Raw genomic sequence first — 16595 nt, 5'->3', positions numbered from 1 at the left:
CTAACACAAACAGCTGTTTGATTAATTATGAAACAGATAAAAAGAACTTTGGACAAGAGGCATATGATTTTGATGGCACTGAGAGCTTTGGTTTTGCTTATTGAGATGCACATACGTTTAATCCCTTGCATGATCTGAATCACACCAGGAGGGTGCAAACAAACTGATAGGATTTTGAAAGTATGTTAAGAACAGATTGAAATTACAAGCACACATTAATACTAAACTTGAGAGAATCAGGCAACCTCATCATATGGGTTAATTTGCTCACTGCCTGCCAGTTCTTCTCCCCTTTTGCCACATAGCCCATCTGTGGTGAAGTGTGAATTTTAACCTACAGTCATGTTTAATTATAGGTAGGTGTTTAAAGAGGTAAGTATTTAAAATAGCATAACTGGGGGGGGGGATGGTAGCCAGCTCAGCTCACTCTGAGCTGGGTTGCCATGGTAAAAGGGGAGGAGCCAACTGCCACTTGGCAGGAGCAGGCATTTTAAGTAGGCAGTCTGTGGTCAGAGAACCGCAGGGAAAGCTGGTTCTACTGTGTTGAGAATCAGGAAGGTTTAGACTTTTAGCCTGTGTGGTTTAGATAGGTCAAGTTGACTTATTTAGATTAGTAAGTAGGGTTTGAGTAAAAAGGGGGAGAGAACCCCAGTAAGAATCTTTACTGTAACAGAGATAACAGAGGGAAAGAATAGGCTAGGATCTGGAGTGATCTGTTAAGGAAAGAAATACATTTTGAAGGAAATAAGTTTAAAACCTGTCTAGTGGAAAGAACAGTCCTCTTAAGAGTTGTTTTTATGAAAGGTTATAAATGTAACCACTAAAGGAATGTACCTCTAGGAGTTAAGAAACATTGAAACCATTAAGCTTCTATACTTCAATACACTTATTGCAGTTTCTCTTAAATCCAAGTATCTGTTTCGTATACTTTCGAGTCAAGCAGCGCTACACATCAAAGGAAGATAAACAAAATATTACAGGCTAGTGGCTGTGTTATCGATTTTGTAGATTCATTACAAATTGTAGAAGACCCTGACAAATCAGTAACGTCCCTACAACTGGTGGCGTCGTTACAATGTACATTCACTTCTGGCGCGGTTCCGTGGCAAATGGGGAGAGGAAGCAGTGTATACCACCACTGTAGCAACACAGGAGACTTGGGATGGGGCCAAGGGTAAGTCAGGCAATATGGGGCATGGGATGATGGGTTCCCTATGCCCCCTGCTGGGCCCCCACGTATTTGTCACGATGCATGGCAAATCCATAGGTTAATGTAATAAGGTCCATTGTCTTCCAATAATTGGAGGTATACTGTTTTGCATACTAGCAAAACTATAGTTCCTCTAATAATTACAACTAGAGATCTAGAGGGAAAGTACAGCCATGAATAATGCAGCAAGGCTGGTGGAAGCACTTTTTTATTCTATAGATTGTATTATTTTGGGGAAGTTCCTAACTAATTGAATTTAAAAGCTACTTAGGCCAATACTAGTCATTGCTCTGAATATTGTTTCAGAAAATATGCATACTTTTTGTTTTAGTTGTGGATTTAAATATTAAAAGAAGACATTTCTCATCAACTGGGATATATTCTAATGATCAACAGGGCTCTGAAGTAAGCTAATCTTATCATTCAATTGTCTTAAGAGTGCCATTTATTTCAAAGCAAATCCATGTCTGAATTGAATCTGAAAATTGAGTGAGGTCCTATTGTTTGCAATGTACTTCTAAATGTATCTAATATTTCAGTAATACATCCTTCCAAATGAAATCTCTAATTAATAATATTATACTGATGATTTGGGTTCATTCAAACATGATCACAAAGATACATACATTAAATAATAAACATGATTTAGCCTTAATGAGGACAGAAAATGAAATATAAATGGAAACCAAAATTTTAGGATTAGGTCCACAAAATTCTAGCAGGACCTGGTCATTGGGCAGTATTTCAATCATATAACGACAGTGAAGACAGGTGTTGTGCACATGACTCACATCAACAACAACAGGGGTCCTCCAACTACGGCCCACGGGCCACATGCGGCCCGCCAAGGGCATTTATCTGGCCTGTGAGGGGCTCTGCATGGTGCAGCCTCCCTTTCCTGGCTCACACAAGGGGCAGCACAAGCCAGGAAAGCTGCACTGTGTGGCCTGGCTCGTGTGAAGCCCCTCGCCCCTTTCCAGGCTCCGTCCCCTCGTCTGCAAGCAATGGAAGCGGCAAGGGGCTTTACACGATGCCAGGCCGTGCGGTGCAGCTTACCTGGTTTGTGCTGCCCCTTGTGCGAGCCAGGAAAGGGAGGCTGCACCACGTGGAGGGGCTGAGGGGGGAAAGGAAAGGGGCCGAGCCCGGGAATTGTGGGAGTTGAAGTCCAAAACACCCGGAAGGTCCAACTTTGCACTTGGTTGGAGGAGAAACTATACATCCCAGCACCTTCCAAATGTCAAAGTCTATTTTCCTCAAGCCTCTCCAGTATTTTCTGTTGGTGATGGGAGTTCAGCTGATAGGTTGATCAGTAAACACATTCATGGGTTCCCTGCTGTTATATTACAACTGTTACCTATGCTGTGACATGCTTGAAGTCAAAATTTCATGTATTTGTAATTAGAAATAAATATTTCACAGTGTATCATTACATATTGTTTTTGTGATTAATCACTATGCCTTATGTTCAGATTGTAACAATGAAAATACATCCTGCATATCAGATATTTACATTATGATTCATAACAGTAGCAAAATAAGATATGTGCAGTGTGCATAGGAATTTGGTAATAGTCCGGCCCTCCAACGGTCTGAGGGACAGTAAACTGGCCCCCTGTTTAAAAAGTTTGACCCCTGGTTTAGAAGATAAGCACTTGGCACTTCCCCTGAGACAAGAAGTTGAAGGACAAGAGTTGAGAATTTGATAGATATTCCTTTCCTTCTAGGCAGAAGAATTCAGGAGCTTTTGGTGGCCAAATTCATATCAAATTTGTATATGCACAAGGAAGGTTCCTGTGTAACATGAAAATAAACTTTCTGGAAATGGAGTTAATGGTTTCTTAAATGGAAAGTCTCCCAAGCAAATGTTTCTTCATTATGGTTCAGAAGACAACAGAAAGTGAGGTTTTAAATACCAAAAGCTACACAGGATTAAATGCATTAAATGCTAAATGAGTTGGTAGATGGGAGGTGTGGTAGTAAGTGACTCAGAAAATAGGCTGAGTCTTTTCCCCCTTTTTTTGGTAGCAACAGAGAATTTTCAATTTTCTATTCATAAAACAATAACTAAGATAAATGATTCTAATTAATCACTGTATACCCTTGTCTATATGAAGAACTGCTACGCTGATAGTGGAACCTTTTAAATATAATCAAATTACAACAAGAAGATCCTGATAACAATTAAACAATGATTATCTTGGAGCTAATAGGAAATAAATATGATTATATATGCACCTCAGGGTAGATACTGGTAGATATATTTAATTGGGTGAGAAAACATTGTGAGAAGATACATAGCATATTACTGAATATTTATCAGATGTCTAATGGTTAACAGCTCTTCTGAGAGTAGCTCTGTTCTGAACTGACAAGTAGTCAGCCTGCATTTTCTAGTCTACACAGCATTTTCAAAGCAGCACCAATAGGTTCGGAAATATGCCTTTGTTTCACTGTATGCATTATGACTCAATGTATACAAACTGTTTTGTATAAAATTATCTTTAGGCTATGTTGAAGCTCTGATCTCTAGAATGGGGAATGACCGTGGTGGTGGTCATGAATGTTCCTGAGAGTTTGCTCTTATGGAGCAGAGGAATTTCCAAGGAGTTGGTAGCAATGAAACAAGTGAGACAGCGATTACAGCAGCGTTGATAGAAGATTTGAAGCAAATCTGTCTGAACTTTGGTTAGGAAGAACTTTCTGACCATGAGAGCTGTTCAGCAGTGGAACTCTCTACTCCAAAGTGTGGTGGAGGCTCCTTCTATGGAGGCTTTTAAACAGAGGCTGGATGGCCATCTGTTGAGGGTGCTTTGAATGCAATAGTCCTGCTTCTCGGTAGGGGGTTGGACTGGATGACCCACGAGGTCTCTTTCAACTCTATGATTCTAGGGCATACTGGCAATATGGGCATAAAAGAAGTAATTTTCTGCTGCCAGCATAGCATCTTCAAAGAACCGTCCAAAAAGCCAGAGAACTAGTCCTTAAGGAGGAAATGCTGACCATTCAACAGCCCGCTATGACGGACGGAGACATAGAATTGGACAAAAACAAAGATAAACTGTTCACGTACATAACAACAGCTGCCAGAATCACATACGCAAAGAAATGGAAAATAAAAGAACTGGCAACTAAAGAAGAATGGGAAACAAAACTTCGGGACATCCTGGACATGGATCTACTGACCTTCTTCCTAAAGGATACGATGGGCAGACCCTTAATACCAACAGACTGGTCACTATATAAAGACTATTTGAAATCTCAACAGAGTTTACACTAGACTTGCTCTTCTCAACGAAGATAAGAACGAATACAATGGTATTTCTAAATGAAGATAGGAACCAGAAACATTAATAGAGAAGTGACTTGGATCTGAACAAATGAAGGACTTAAGAAAAGAAAATACTACAACCCAGGGGAAATGAAGGAGGAAGTCAAAATATAGCTTTACACTTCTTTCTATTTTACACGGCTCCTTTTTATTCTAGTTTCTCTATACACCCTCTCTCTCCCTTTTCGCTCCTCAGGCATTTCTATCTTTGGCCACCCTCTCTTCGGTCTCTAGAAACTCTCTCCACCTCTTTTGCTCTCTCTCTATTTTCTTGCCTCACACAAGTTTTTTTAACCTCTCCTTCCCCCTTTCCCCTCCCTCTCTCTTTTATCAATTGTAAACAAAATGCTAATAAAGATATTTTAAAAAGAATTTGCATGGCATTTTGCAGATAAAATCACTCAGATTTGCTATAACTTGGATCCTTTTGTTGATATTTATTTTCTGCTACTCCAAAGACTAAAGGTGCTTCCAGATAGGATTAAAACCAGTGTGAAAACAGGATAAAATAACCTGCTTCTGAATGGATGTTACTCACCACCTCCAGCCCAAACTGTGGATTTTGCCATTCTGAGTCAAATCATGATGGCAGGAAGCCACCCCAAAGCCCCCCATTTGCCCCCAGACTTACCAAAGAGGCTTGCTAGCAGCACAGGCCTCACCCTACAGTCCTCCTGGTGCTAGAAAATCATGTGTCAGGAGCAGGGGGAAGGGAGATCAGTCCCGGGAGTCAGTCCCCACTGGTCCAACACCTCAACAAACCTATGGCTTCAACAAGGCCCAGAATGTTGTGGTATTTAATTAATCTATATAAATAAAAATGTAATGTTCGTTTGTGATATTCACAGAACTCAAAAACCACTGGGGGAATTGACACCAAATTTGGACACGATACACCTAACAACCCAATTTATGTCCTCCACTAAAAAAACAACCCCAAAGAAACAGCAGAAACCCCAAAAATCCACACAACGGAAGAGCGGCCATTACAGCATTGAGAGCCAAGCACGTGTGCATGCACAGCTATACAAACAGAACTGGCACAGCGAGCGGCAGGGAGCTTCCTCCCTCATGGCAGCATGACCCCTTCCTCTTCACCTTCCTCCTTTCCTGCTGTGGCGACGGAGGAAAGGGAGAAAGGAAAAAGGGAGGAAAGAAAGAAGGAAGCATGGGAAAGAGGGGAGAGCGCGCTTTGCACAGCGTGGTGGAGGGAGGAAGAGAGACAGAGAGACAGACAGACAAACACAACCTCCTCTCTTCCCTCCTCTTGGCTCTTCCCATTGCATTTGCAAAGGTGGGCACTTCCAAGGCTTCCAGCCCCCACCAAGTTTCTGAGGCAGGTGAGAGTCTGAAGGGGGACCCACATAGAGGAAGAAGAAAAGGAGGAGGAGGAGGAGGAGGCAGAAGCACAGGCAGCAGTAGCAGCGGGCCCCAGGCTCAGAGCCCATCACAGCCGTTTCCGTTACAACTTGGTGGGGATCGTGAAGCCAAGCAAAGCAGGGAGGAGCCAGGAGCTGGGGGGGAGGGCAAGCCCGACCAATGAGGGGGGCCTGCCCCTGTCAGGGAGGGATGACAGTTGGGAAGGTAGCGTAGGATATAGTCCCACAATTTGTTCACGAAACAAAACACACAATAGCATATCCACACTGTGTGTGTATACCTATTGCTCTACTCACATTTGCATGTTTTTGAACTGCTATATGAATTGAAAATCATTCTATCTATCTATCTTTTACAACTTGGCAACATACACATGTTGGCAGAGCAACAGTGAGTGCATATGGGTGTGTGGAGTTGTGAAAATATAGTGGAATTAATGCACATGCAAGATCATCCCCACAATAACCCCTCAAGACATGCACTCCAGCAGAGCCACTTATTTCCTGCATGACTGTGTGTATTTGAGGGGAGAGTTGAGGAAATATAGTAAAACTAACATCCATGTAGGTATTCTCCACAACTTCCTTTCAACATAGACATTACCAAATTATCCACACCCATATGTGCATGCATGTGTGTGCATGCACTACATCTCCCCCCAAAGAAAGAAGGAGACAAAGAGGGAGGGAAGGTTGGCCACAGCAACGCGTGGCGGGTACAGCTAGTGCAGAATAAATTGGTAAAACTCGGTTTACTCCACATTACCGTCATTAGCTTTTACTGGAGGCATCATTTGGACACCTCCAGTAAAACTGAGAGAGGTCTCACATTAAAGGCCTGTCTGGAAGAGCCCTAATGTGGGAATGAACAGATTCAAGTTCCAGGAAAAGAGACTCCACCTAAACATTAGAAAGGACTTCCCAATGGTGGAGTATACCAAGTGCCCTTATCTGAAGGCTTTTGAAGACACACTTGGATGACCATCTGTCGAGTTGCTTTGTTTATTCTTATATGGCAAAATGGGGTTGGACTAAATGTCTTCCAAATATATGATTCTATGATTGATGCTCATTTACAGTTTTAACCATTCTTGCCATTATAGGTTATTCCATATTTCCATATCTTGATTTGGGCTTCAAATAGTTCCTAGTCTTATTAATCTGGACAGAATTGGACTGAGCTCTGAGTTGCCATTTTTGTGCCCTGAATTATGAGCTCTCTACACAGCTGGACTAACCAGAAAATATTTTCCTTCTTCCCTGTATACAGAATTTGTGTACAATCCATAAACTATTCTTCAAACTCTGTATTGTTTATGTATGTTCGTAATGAGTTCTCAGCTGTGTTCTGGTTTGGCCTTTGAACTCTCACTGAACACAGCATGAATAGAGTTATTACCTTTCATACTCCACCAAACCAAAAAGATACCAACTGATCTTTCTTTAATTGGGAAAGGGGAAAAACAAGCCGTGTTCCTAGCCTGAGATACTGAATGTACGTGAAAGTAATTTAAGCAAGACTTTAAGGTTCTCATTTAAAGCCTTAAAAACAAGGGTTTATAAGAGGAATGCTGACAAGCCACATCCGTGGTATTATAATATAACCTGACACCTAGATAAATGTTTCATGAATTAGGAAGTTGAAGAAGCATCTCAGTTCAGCTTTGTTCTCCAGATAAAAGTGAATTATGTTTTTTTTCTCTTCTATCAACAGTTGCATTTTAAGTACAGTGGTTTCTAAACTCTTTTAAAAAATTCTATTTGACTAGACAGATGAATTGTTTCCTCTACTTAGTCCTGCAGGACTCATCAACTTCTAACTCACAAGGAAATTTTAACCAACACCAAAGAGGGAAGCAAAGCATTCAAAGTTAACTTGAATAGGGACTATAAAGGGCAGAGCAGGGACTTCATGTTGGATGCTACAGCTATGTCTCCTTTTAGCTCTTCACATTGTCATGAATGACTTTTCAATAACATAGCATAGGTTCTTTTTATTGCAATTTCCAGTGTGAGAGGGTATATCAGATTACAGAAAAACATTTAGACAAAGAATGACATTGGACATACAGACATACATATTCTGTGCAACTACATTGGATTTACAATTACATTGGTTAACAAACAAACAAAGGGGAATTACATTTTCAATCAACATTCACACACATGTCCACGCATTCATCCACATGCATCCAAAATATTACCATATCATTTTCTCCCTCCTTAGAGAAGCACCTGTTAGGCCAGACCTTGCTTTACTGCAGCTTGCCAACGTATAGTTCCATAACTTCCATCACGCCATAACTTCAAAACGCCAACATTTCTTCCCTAAGAACAATGCCAAGGACCAGATCTGTCTTCCATACAGCAGAACCTGACCCCCTGCAAAAATATATGAGACTACAAAAGCACACTTCTTCCTCTTCCCTTTTGAAAGAAGCCTCAAAGTGACCAAAATCATGCCTTCCCATAGCATATCTGACACTCTCTATAGGTACGCTATCTCTCTCCTTCCCATGGAGCAGAGCACAGCAGTTGAACAGTGTCTCTGTCTGCCACACTTTGAGCATTATTAGACTGAGTATTTTATAGAAATATTCTCCTGATGTAGTCCCAAAGTTGTAAATTAATGATAGACGTTAGGCTTGGTTGATCTGGTTCGGAAGTTTCTAAAATCGGAATGAATTCGTATTTAAATGATTTTAGAAACAATTTCGAGCCATGCTGGAATAGTGTGAGGAGTAATTACAAATTGAAACAATTTACCAATTTTTTGGAATTATTTTCGTATGTCTGGTGCAAACTTTACCATCTCGCAGTTTCCCTGGCCTCCCTGTTGATGCAGAAGGGCGAAGTGGGCATGGCTACGCCTAGTTCTTCCTGAAGGCCACGCCCCCAGTAGCTGTCAAGAAGTGCTGGGCATAGCCATGCCCACCTCGCCTTTCCGCATTGCCGCTTGTTGCCAGGGAGGCCAGGGAAACTGCGAGATTGTAAATCTGGTGCAAACCCTGCCTGCTATCCATCGCCATTCAGTCACCCAGGGGAGGCAAACTGAGAGATTAGTTTTAAAATCTTGCAGTTTGCCTTTCCTGGGTGACTGAATGGCGATGGATGACAGGGGAATGAGGTGGGCGTGGCTACGCTCAGCTCCTCCTGAAGGCCACGCCCCCAGCGAGATTTTAAACTAACATGAGGAGGGACACCTTCCATTAAAGAAGTAAACGAAGCTATTCAGATTTTTGCAATTTCCGATCTTTTTTTCAAGAAAATTTGAGAAATAATTTTAAAATCGAAACGCCAGCGCCTTCTATATACGAAACGAGTTTAGAACCATTTTTTTCTTGATCAACCAAGCCTAATAGACGTCTTCCATCCTGGACCCACCTCAGTTTCCTAGCCAGATGTTGATCTTCTTGATTGGTGTTAACAAACAAAAGGCTTGTATTGACTTCCTTCTTAACATAAGGAATGTTGCAAACATTTCTGTTATCACTGCCCCAGTTCTTATCACAGCTTACTTTTAATTACAGTCCAGCAAGCAGGTATTTAGTCATTGCAGGGCTGAGTCTTTTACTGGTCTTTCCAAAATTATTAGCTTCATCCATACATCCTTCCATTTTTCCATTCATATTAGATCCACATTTATAAAATCTGTACATTAATTTTTTGTGACAACATTGGTGGGAGGATCTAAGAAGTAAGGAAAGTATATTTTGCATAATGAACTATCTGGAGTTTCCAAACTTGGTACAGAGGTACCCACAATATATGGCACATTGCAGAAGTCCAAACTTTATGTTACCAGCACATGCACCACCATCTTCACATCTTCCCATCCTAGGAAGGCATACAGCTGGCATATTAGTTGAAGCTGGTCATAAGCACTCCTGACTTTCACATCTATATAGGCCAACACGGGAGAGAGAGATCCAAAAACACTCTCAAGCTTTGAACAATCTTTCAGGGAAGCGTAACCTAATCAACATCTGGTTGACACATGCTGAGTGAAGGTTAGGACCCCTAATAGTAAGCAAGAACCTCTGCTTTGTCTGGATTCAGTTTCAATGTGTTTTTCTTCATGCAGTCCATTGCCTCCTCCATGCATTCATTCAGAGGAGACACATTATCATTCATGAAGGCTGTTTTTGAAGGGGAAAAAACCATTAATGGTTCTAAAGCTGTCTTAAGTTTTTAGTCTAGCAACCCAACTCTCCTTCAGGGTAAAACTGGCCCACAATGCCGGTGACACTGTAGCACGAAGCCTAACTTATTACATTCCAAATTGTATATGTGCCTGGTTTTAACTTGTCTAAAACTGCTTCCGTTTGTCAACTTATCAAACATGTGTTCAGTCATTTAAAAAACATAGTTCTGTAAATTGTTTTTAACAGAAAGGTTGATGGGCTATAATTTTTCAGTCAATCAATCAATATAATGTGTTTTTGCTTAAACAAAGCAATCTATTGTTATTGACTGTATAGCACCATCAAATTCAGTGGTCCTTTACTAACACATCTCTGCCTCCAAAAAACTTATTACACACACACACACAAACACACACACATATCTATATCTATATCTATATTTATATATATTACAGTCAATGACTATCACCAACAAAATTCTAAAATGTGTCCAAGAGGGAATGATAGAAAAGCAACTTCTCTTGGATTCCTGTTTCCCAGCAATGGATGCACACACACAAATACAAAAACACACACACACACAGAGTCAGTCTCTAAGTTACGAACAAGTTAGGTTTTGTAGGTTTGTTCTTAAGCTTAATTTGTATGCTTAACTCCAGTCAAGTGTGTGTGTATGTGTGTATATACACACACGCATATACATATACACACACATATATACACACATACGCTCACACACACTAGCTGTGCCCTGCCACGCGTTGCTGTGGACTATAGTAAGAATTTTCAAAGCAGAAGTAGCTAACTGGACTATTATGAAAGAATGGTACCTACCTATTCCTCCCCCCCCCCTTTTTTTTCTTCCCCTTTCTTCCTTCTCTACCTCTTTCTTTCATTCCTTCCTTCGCTCCTTGGTTCCATCCTTGTTCTTTCCTCCCCTCCCCCTTTCTCTACTTCTTCCTTTGTCTTCTTCCTTCCCTCTTTCTTTTCCTCCTTCCTTCTTTCCCTCCCTCCTTCTCTCTTTCCTCCTTCCTTCCCCCTTTCCCTCCTTCATTCCTTCCTCTTTACCCTTCCTCCTTTCTTCTCTCCTTCCTTCCTTTCTGTTCTCCCCCAATACCATGGTAGAGTCCCTTCTAACTCTATTCTATGAGTCTATTTAATATAGTAATATATAATAGTATCATTATATTATAAAGTTTTTATATATATATATATATATATAGAGAGAGAGAGAGAGAGAGAGAGAAATATAAAGTATTGTGTGTGTGTATATATATATATATATATATATATTAGGCTTGGGTAACAATGGAAAAATTTGTTTCTAAACTTGTTTCGTTTTTAGGGGTCCATCGCGTTTCGTTTTTTTAAAGAATTCCGAAATTTTCCTTTTAAAAATTTCGAAATTTACGAAATTTCGTATAATTACGTATCGATTCGTTAATGGCGGACGCAATTGTGCAATATGCTAAAAAAACCTCCAAATGGGACAGGGGGAACTTCTAAAGCTTCCCTCTCCCTCTGTTGTTGACTGTTGGTGTGATAAAACAAACAACAACTATAAAACTTGCACCAGACATGTGAAAATAATTACGAAATAATTACGAAATTATTTCAAAATAATTTCGAAATAATAACGAAATAATTACGAAATAAATTGAAAAAATAGTTTCAAATCTAATTTGCTCCTCACACAATTCCTGCATGGCTCAATATTGAATCGTAAGCTAATTTAAATACGAATTAATAACGAATTATGAAATTAACGAACAAAACCGCCCAAGCCTAATATATATATATATATATATATATATATATACACACACACACACACACACCTCACCAGCCAGTCATCCAACATCCATTCATAAATATGTGTGTGTGTATGACCGCTCGTGTGTGTGTCTACACTGCCATATAATTTTACATGGCAGTATGAGAAGGGTGCATCTACACTGTAGGAGGATTAAGCTGGCGAGGGGGGAGGAGAAAAGTAAGAAAAGAAAAGAAGGGAAGGGAGGGAGGAGTGAGGAAGAAAAGGAAAGGGAGGAAGAAGGGAAAGGAAGGAGGGAAGGCAGGGAGGGAAAGAACTAAAGGAAGGAGAAGGAAGGGAAGTAGAGAAAGGGAGATAGGGAAAGAAGGAGGGAGGGAAGGAGGGGGTTGGGGTGGATGGGCTTTACAGCTCCCTTCCAATTGGTTGGCCATTTGTTGTGAATTTTAAAGGTATTTTTGTTGTTTTTGTGGGGTTTTTTCAGTGATGGTCACTCCTTGGATTGTGAGAGTTTTGTTGCCAAATTGGAGTCATTTGGTCCTGTAGTTTTTTTTGTTTGTTTTTAATGTACTCATAACACAATCTGAAAATATCATTTTCTAAAAACTCTATAATTTAAAAATAACAATTAAAGGCATGGTCAGTAAATTAAGATGTTCAAAACTTATGAATGTAGTCTAAATGCTTGCTAGAACTCTTCACTATTTATCTGGCAGGTGTTGCAGGGAGATATGAGCATGAGTAGAATTCCATTTGTGGTATGATATCCCCCAAGCTCTGCTTTTGTGGGATGGGCAGGAATTACAAAATTCTTTACAATTTAGTAAAGTATGTGAAATGAGTTGGCATTATAAATGCAATTGCCAGTTTCTCACACAGTTCCCTATTAACAGAGAAAATAAAACTTCTTGTCAGTTTCAATTATTATCCAGAAATGTGCAGAGTTTAACTTTAGACCAAATCTTTTATAATTTTAATTTTGTTTTTTAAATTTCTGTTTGTTTATATGTGTTTCTGTGTGTGTGTTTTAAAGCACCAAGGGGGAAAATGTCTAATTTTATATATCTCCAAATTGCATTACAAAGTTAAAAAATCACTTGCTTTGTGTTGTTGTAGGTTTTTACAGGCTCTATGGCCATGGTCTAGAGGCTTCTCTCCTGACATTTCGCCCGCATCTATGGCAAGCATCCTCAGAGGTAGTGAGGTCTGTTGGAACTAGGAAAAAGGGTTTATATATCTGTGGAATGACCAGGGTGAGACAAAGGACTCTTGTCTGCTGGAGCTAGGTGTGAATGTTTCAACTGACCACCTTGATTAGCATACAATGGGCTGACTGTGCCTGGAGCAAACTTTTGCTGAGAGGTAATTAGATGTCCCTGCCTGCTTCCTCTCTGTTGTTGTGCTGTTGCAATTTTAGAGGTTTTTTTTAATACTGGTAGCCAGATTTTGTTCATTTTCATGGTTTCCTCCTTTCTGTTGAAATTGTCCACATGCTTGTGGATTTCAGTGGCTTCTCTGTGTAGTCTGACATGGTGGTTGTGAGAGTGGTCCAGCATTTCTGTGTTCTCAAATAATATGCTGTGTCCAGGTTGGTTCATCAGGTGCTCTGCTATGGCTGACTTCTCTGGTTGAAGTAGTCTGCAGTGCCTTTCATGTTCCTTGATTCGTGTTTGGGCAATGCTGCGTTTGGTGATCCCTATGTAGACTTGAGTAAACTTTTGTTGAGAGGTAATTAGATGTCCTTGTTTGTTTCCTCTCTGTTGTTGTGCTGTTGCAATTTTAGAGTTTTTTTTAGAGTTTTAACAACAGAGAGGAAGCAGGCAGGGACAACTAATTACCTCTCAACAAAAGTTTGCTCCAGGCACAGTCAGCCCATTGTATGCTAATCAAGGTAGTCAGTTGAAACATTCACACCTAGCTCCAGCAGACAAGAGTCCTTTGTCTCACCCTGGTCATTCCACAGATATATAAACCCTTTTTCCTAGTTCCAACAGATCTCACTACCTCTGAGGATGCTTGCCATAGATGCAGGCAAAACGTCAGGAGAGAATGCCTCTAAACCATGGCCATACAGCCCGAAAAAACCTACAACAACCCAATTCCCCCACTGTCGCTCTGACTTATGGACCTCTGACTTTTGTCTTTTTTATGTTTGCTGTTTAGCTGCCTTGAGTCCCTATATTGGAAGAAAGGTGGGATAAAATAAAATAAATAAAGCCACACTAATAAAGCAAACAAATAAAATTTCATTTAATATATTACTAGGATACCACACTCCGTGGCTGATCCCTCAATTTGTCAAATAAATCTTTTCATGAATTTAAAGGAGGTATAACTAATCTCAACAATGAGTATAAGGAAACCTCATTTTGGGGAATGATACTTAGATGACATATTCTACGTTTAGAGGACACATTAATGTATTATTTCCCTGCATTACCTTGAATCAGCTCCATATGGTGTCTACCATAGTCTGATTGAAGTGATCAATGTACATGTGTCCTTCACACTTCACTTAAATTTTATGGTCAATTCTAGCAGAAGCTGACTGTTGAATCATGCTTAGAGATTCTTACAGAGGTGTTGTCTCAAATTACAAATAGTGTTTTGTTTTTAATTTGTGGATTTTCCATTTTTGGAGCCCCCGGTAGCACAGTGGGTTAAACCACTGAGCTGCTAAACTTGTTGACTGAAAGGTCGCAGGTTCGAATCCGGGGAGCGGCATGAGCTTCCGCTGTCAGCCCCAGCTTCTGCCAACCTAGCACTTTGAAAACATGCAAATGTGAGTGATAGATCAATAGATACCACTCCGGTGGGAAGGTAACAGCACTTCATACCATCATGCTGGCCACATGACCTCGGAGGTGTCTACGGACAACACCAACTCTTCAGCTTAGAAATGGAGATGAGCACCAACCCCCAGTCGGACATGATTGGACTTAATGTCAGGTGAAAATCTTTACCTTTACCTTCCACTTTTATAGATGGCACATGCTCCTAACTTCATTAAGGTGGGGAACAGACTATATTAGTTTTTTTTGTTTTGTTTTGTTTTTTGTCGTGTCAGGAGTGACTCCTGGTGTGAGAGAACTGGCCGTCTGCAAGGACGTTGCCCAGGGGACACCTGGATGATTTGATGTTTTTATCATCCTTGTGGGAGGCTTCTCTCATGTCCCCACATGAGGAGCTGGAGCTGATAGAGGGAACTCATCCGCCTCTCCCCGGATTCGAACCTGCGACCTGTCGGTCTTCAGTCCTACTGGCACAGGGGTTTAACCCACTGCGCCACCGGGGGCTCACTATATTAGGTGAACATGAGAAATAACTATCACTACTCAGGAATTCTGAGCCACTACAGATGGTAAGGTAGAGCTTAGGTACATCCAAGTGATTCAATGGATCTACCCCAGGCAAGACTGATGACAAGCCTATGTAGTCAGTAAAAAACATAAAATGCATTTCAAAAATAACATTAACAGATTTCAACATAATTACAACAATGCTATTTTCAATATCTGTTAGCAAATTAATCTCACTGACACAGCTTAAAGACCAGAGGTCTCATTAACAAAAACTAGTGATTTTATTAGATCATATAAATAGCCAAGACAAGCCGCAAATCGATCACAGCTTCTAAAACATTTGCAAAAACTGTGTTTAATTAAAATAATTTTAACATGCAAATGAGTCCCAATCTTTGTCATTTTTAAATGTTAGTTTGCCTGTGGGAGCTTTAAAACCCACTAAATAGCTTCGGTTGTGGATATGTTTGATAGAAAGACATTTGCTGTCATGTTATTTTTTTCTAGAGGTCAATGCAGTAGACAAAAACAATTTAACTATGCATTTATTTAAGCTTTCAAAACTGCTTTTGTATTCACAATGTAGCCATGAAAGTTAAAAAAGTGTTCAGTGAGGCATACATCTAGCTGATATGTTGTGTGCTTATTTATACCTTTTTATATAGAGTACTACTTACAGCACATATCAAACAAGTAAAAACACTGGGAACTAATTCTGATAAAATTTGACTTTGTTCAGTATGGATATTGAATAGACCAGGGGTCCTCAAACCTTTTAAACAAGGGGCCAGTTCACTGTCCCTCAGACCGTTGGTGGGCCGGACTATAGTTTTTTTTAAAAAAAAAATCAATAAAAAATTCCTATGCACATTGCACATATCTTATTTTGCTGTGTGGGAGGGCCCTTAGAAGGGGTTCTTTCTAGCCCTCTTTAGGCAGTAATTCCAGGAGCAGAGAATGGGAAATCAAGGTGGCCAATTGAAACATTCATACCTACCTCCAACAGACAAGAGTTCTTTCTCCCACCCTAGATCTTCCACAATTTTCCTAGTTAAAGGTTTTCCTCTGACATGAAGTCCAGTCGTGTCTGACTCTGGGGTGTGGTGCTCATCTGCATTTCTAAGTCGAAGAGCCGGCGGTGTCCATAGACACCTCCAAGGTCATGACTGCATGGAGCCTGCCAAGGGAAGAGCAGCCCCGCTAGGCCTACTCGTGCGTAAAGCACCTCGCGAGGTGCTTTACGCGCAAGTAGGCCACATGGAGCAGCTGCCCTTGGCTGGCTCATGCTGCCCATCGGGCTTGACGGATAGAATGAGCCGGCCAAGGGAGGGGCACTGTGTGGGGGGAGGGGATCTTCCTCCACAGGCCGGGTAAGAGCCCTTGGCGGGCCGGAAGTGGCCCGCCGGCCATAGTTTGAGAACTCCTGGAATAGATGGTTCTGCAAAACAGACAACTGACAG

At 40.7% G+C, this 16595-nt stretch overlaps 1 protein-coding gene across 2 annotated transcripts in view; it reads right to left on the bottom strand.

The window, feature by feature from the left end:
• Positions 1-16595, bottom strand: part of SPAG16 (sperm associated antigen 16) — a 590759-nt gene that overhangs the window by 193796 nt on the left and 380368 nt on the right. The window lies entirely within an intron of this gene.

The sequence above is a fragment of the Anolis sagrei genome, chromosome 1, assembly GCF_037176765.1.
Source record: "Anolis sagrei isolate rAnoSag1 chromosome 1, rAnoSag1.mat, whole genome shotgun sequence".
In the NCBI taxonomy this organism is placed as follows: Eukaryota; Metazoa; Chordata; class Lepidosauria; order Squamata; family Dactyloidae; genus Anolis; species Anolis sagrei.
Note: the sequence above shows the minus strand (reverse complement) of the source record. Positions and strands in the feature narration are given on the sequence as shown.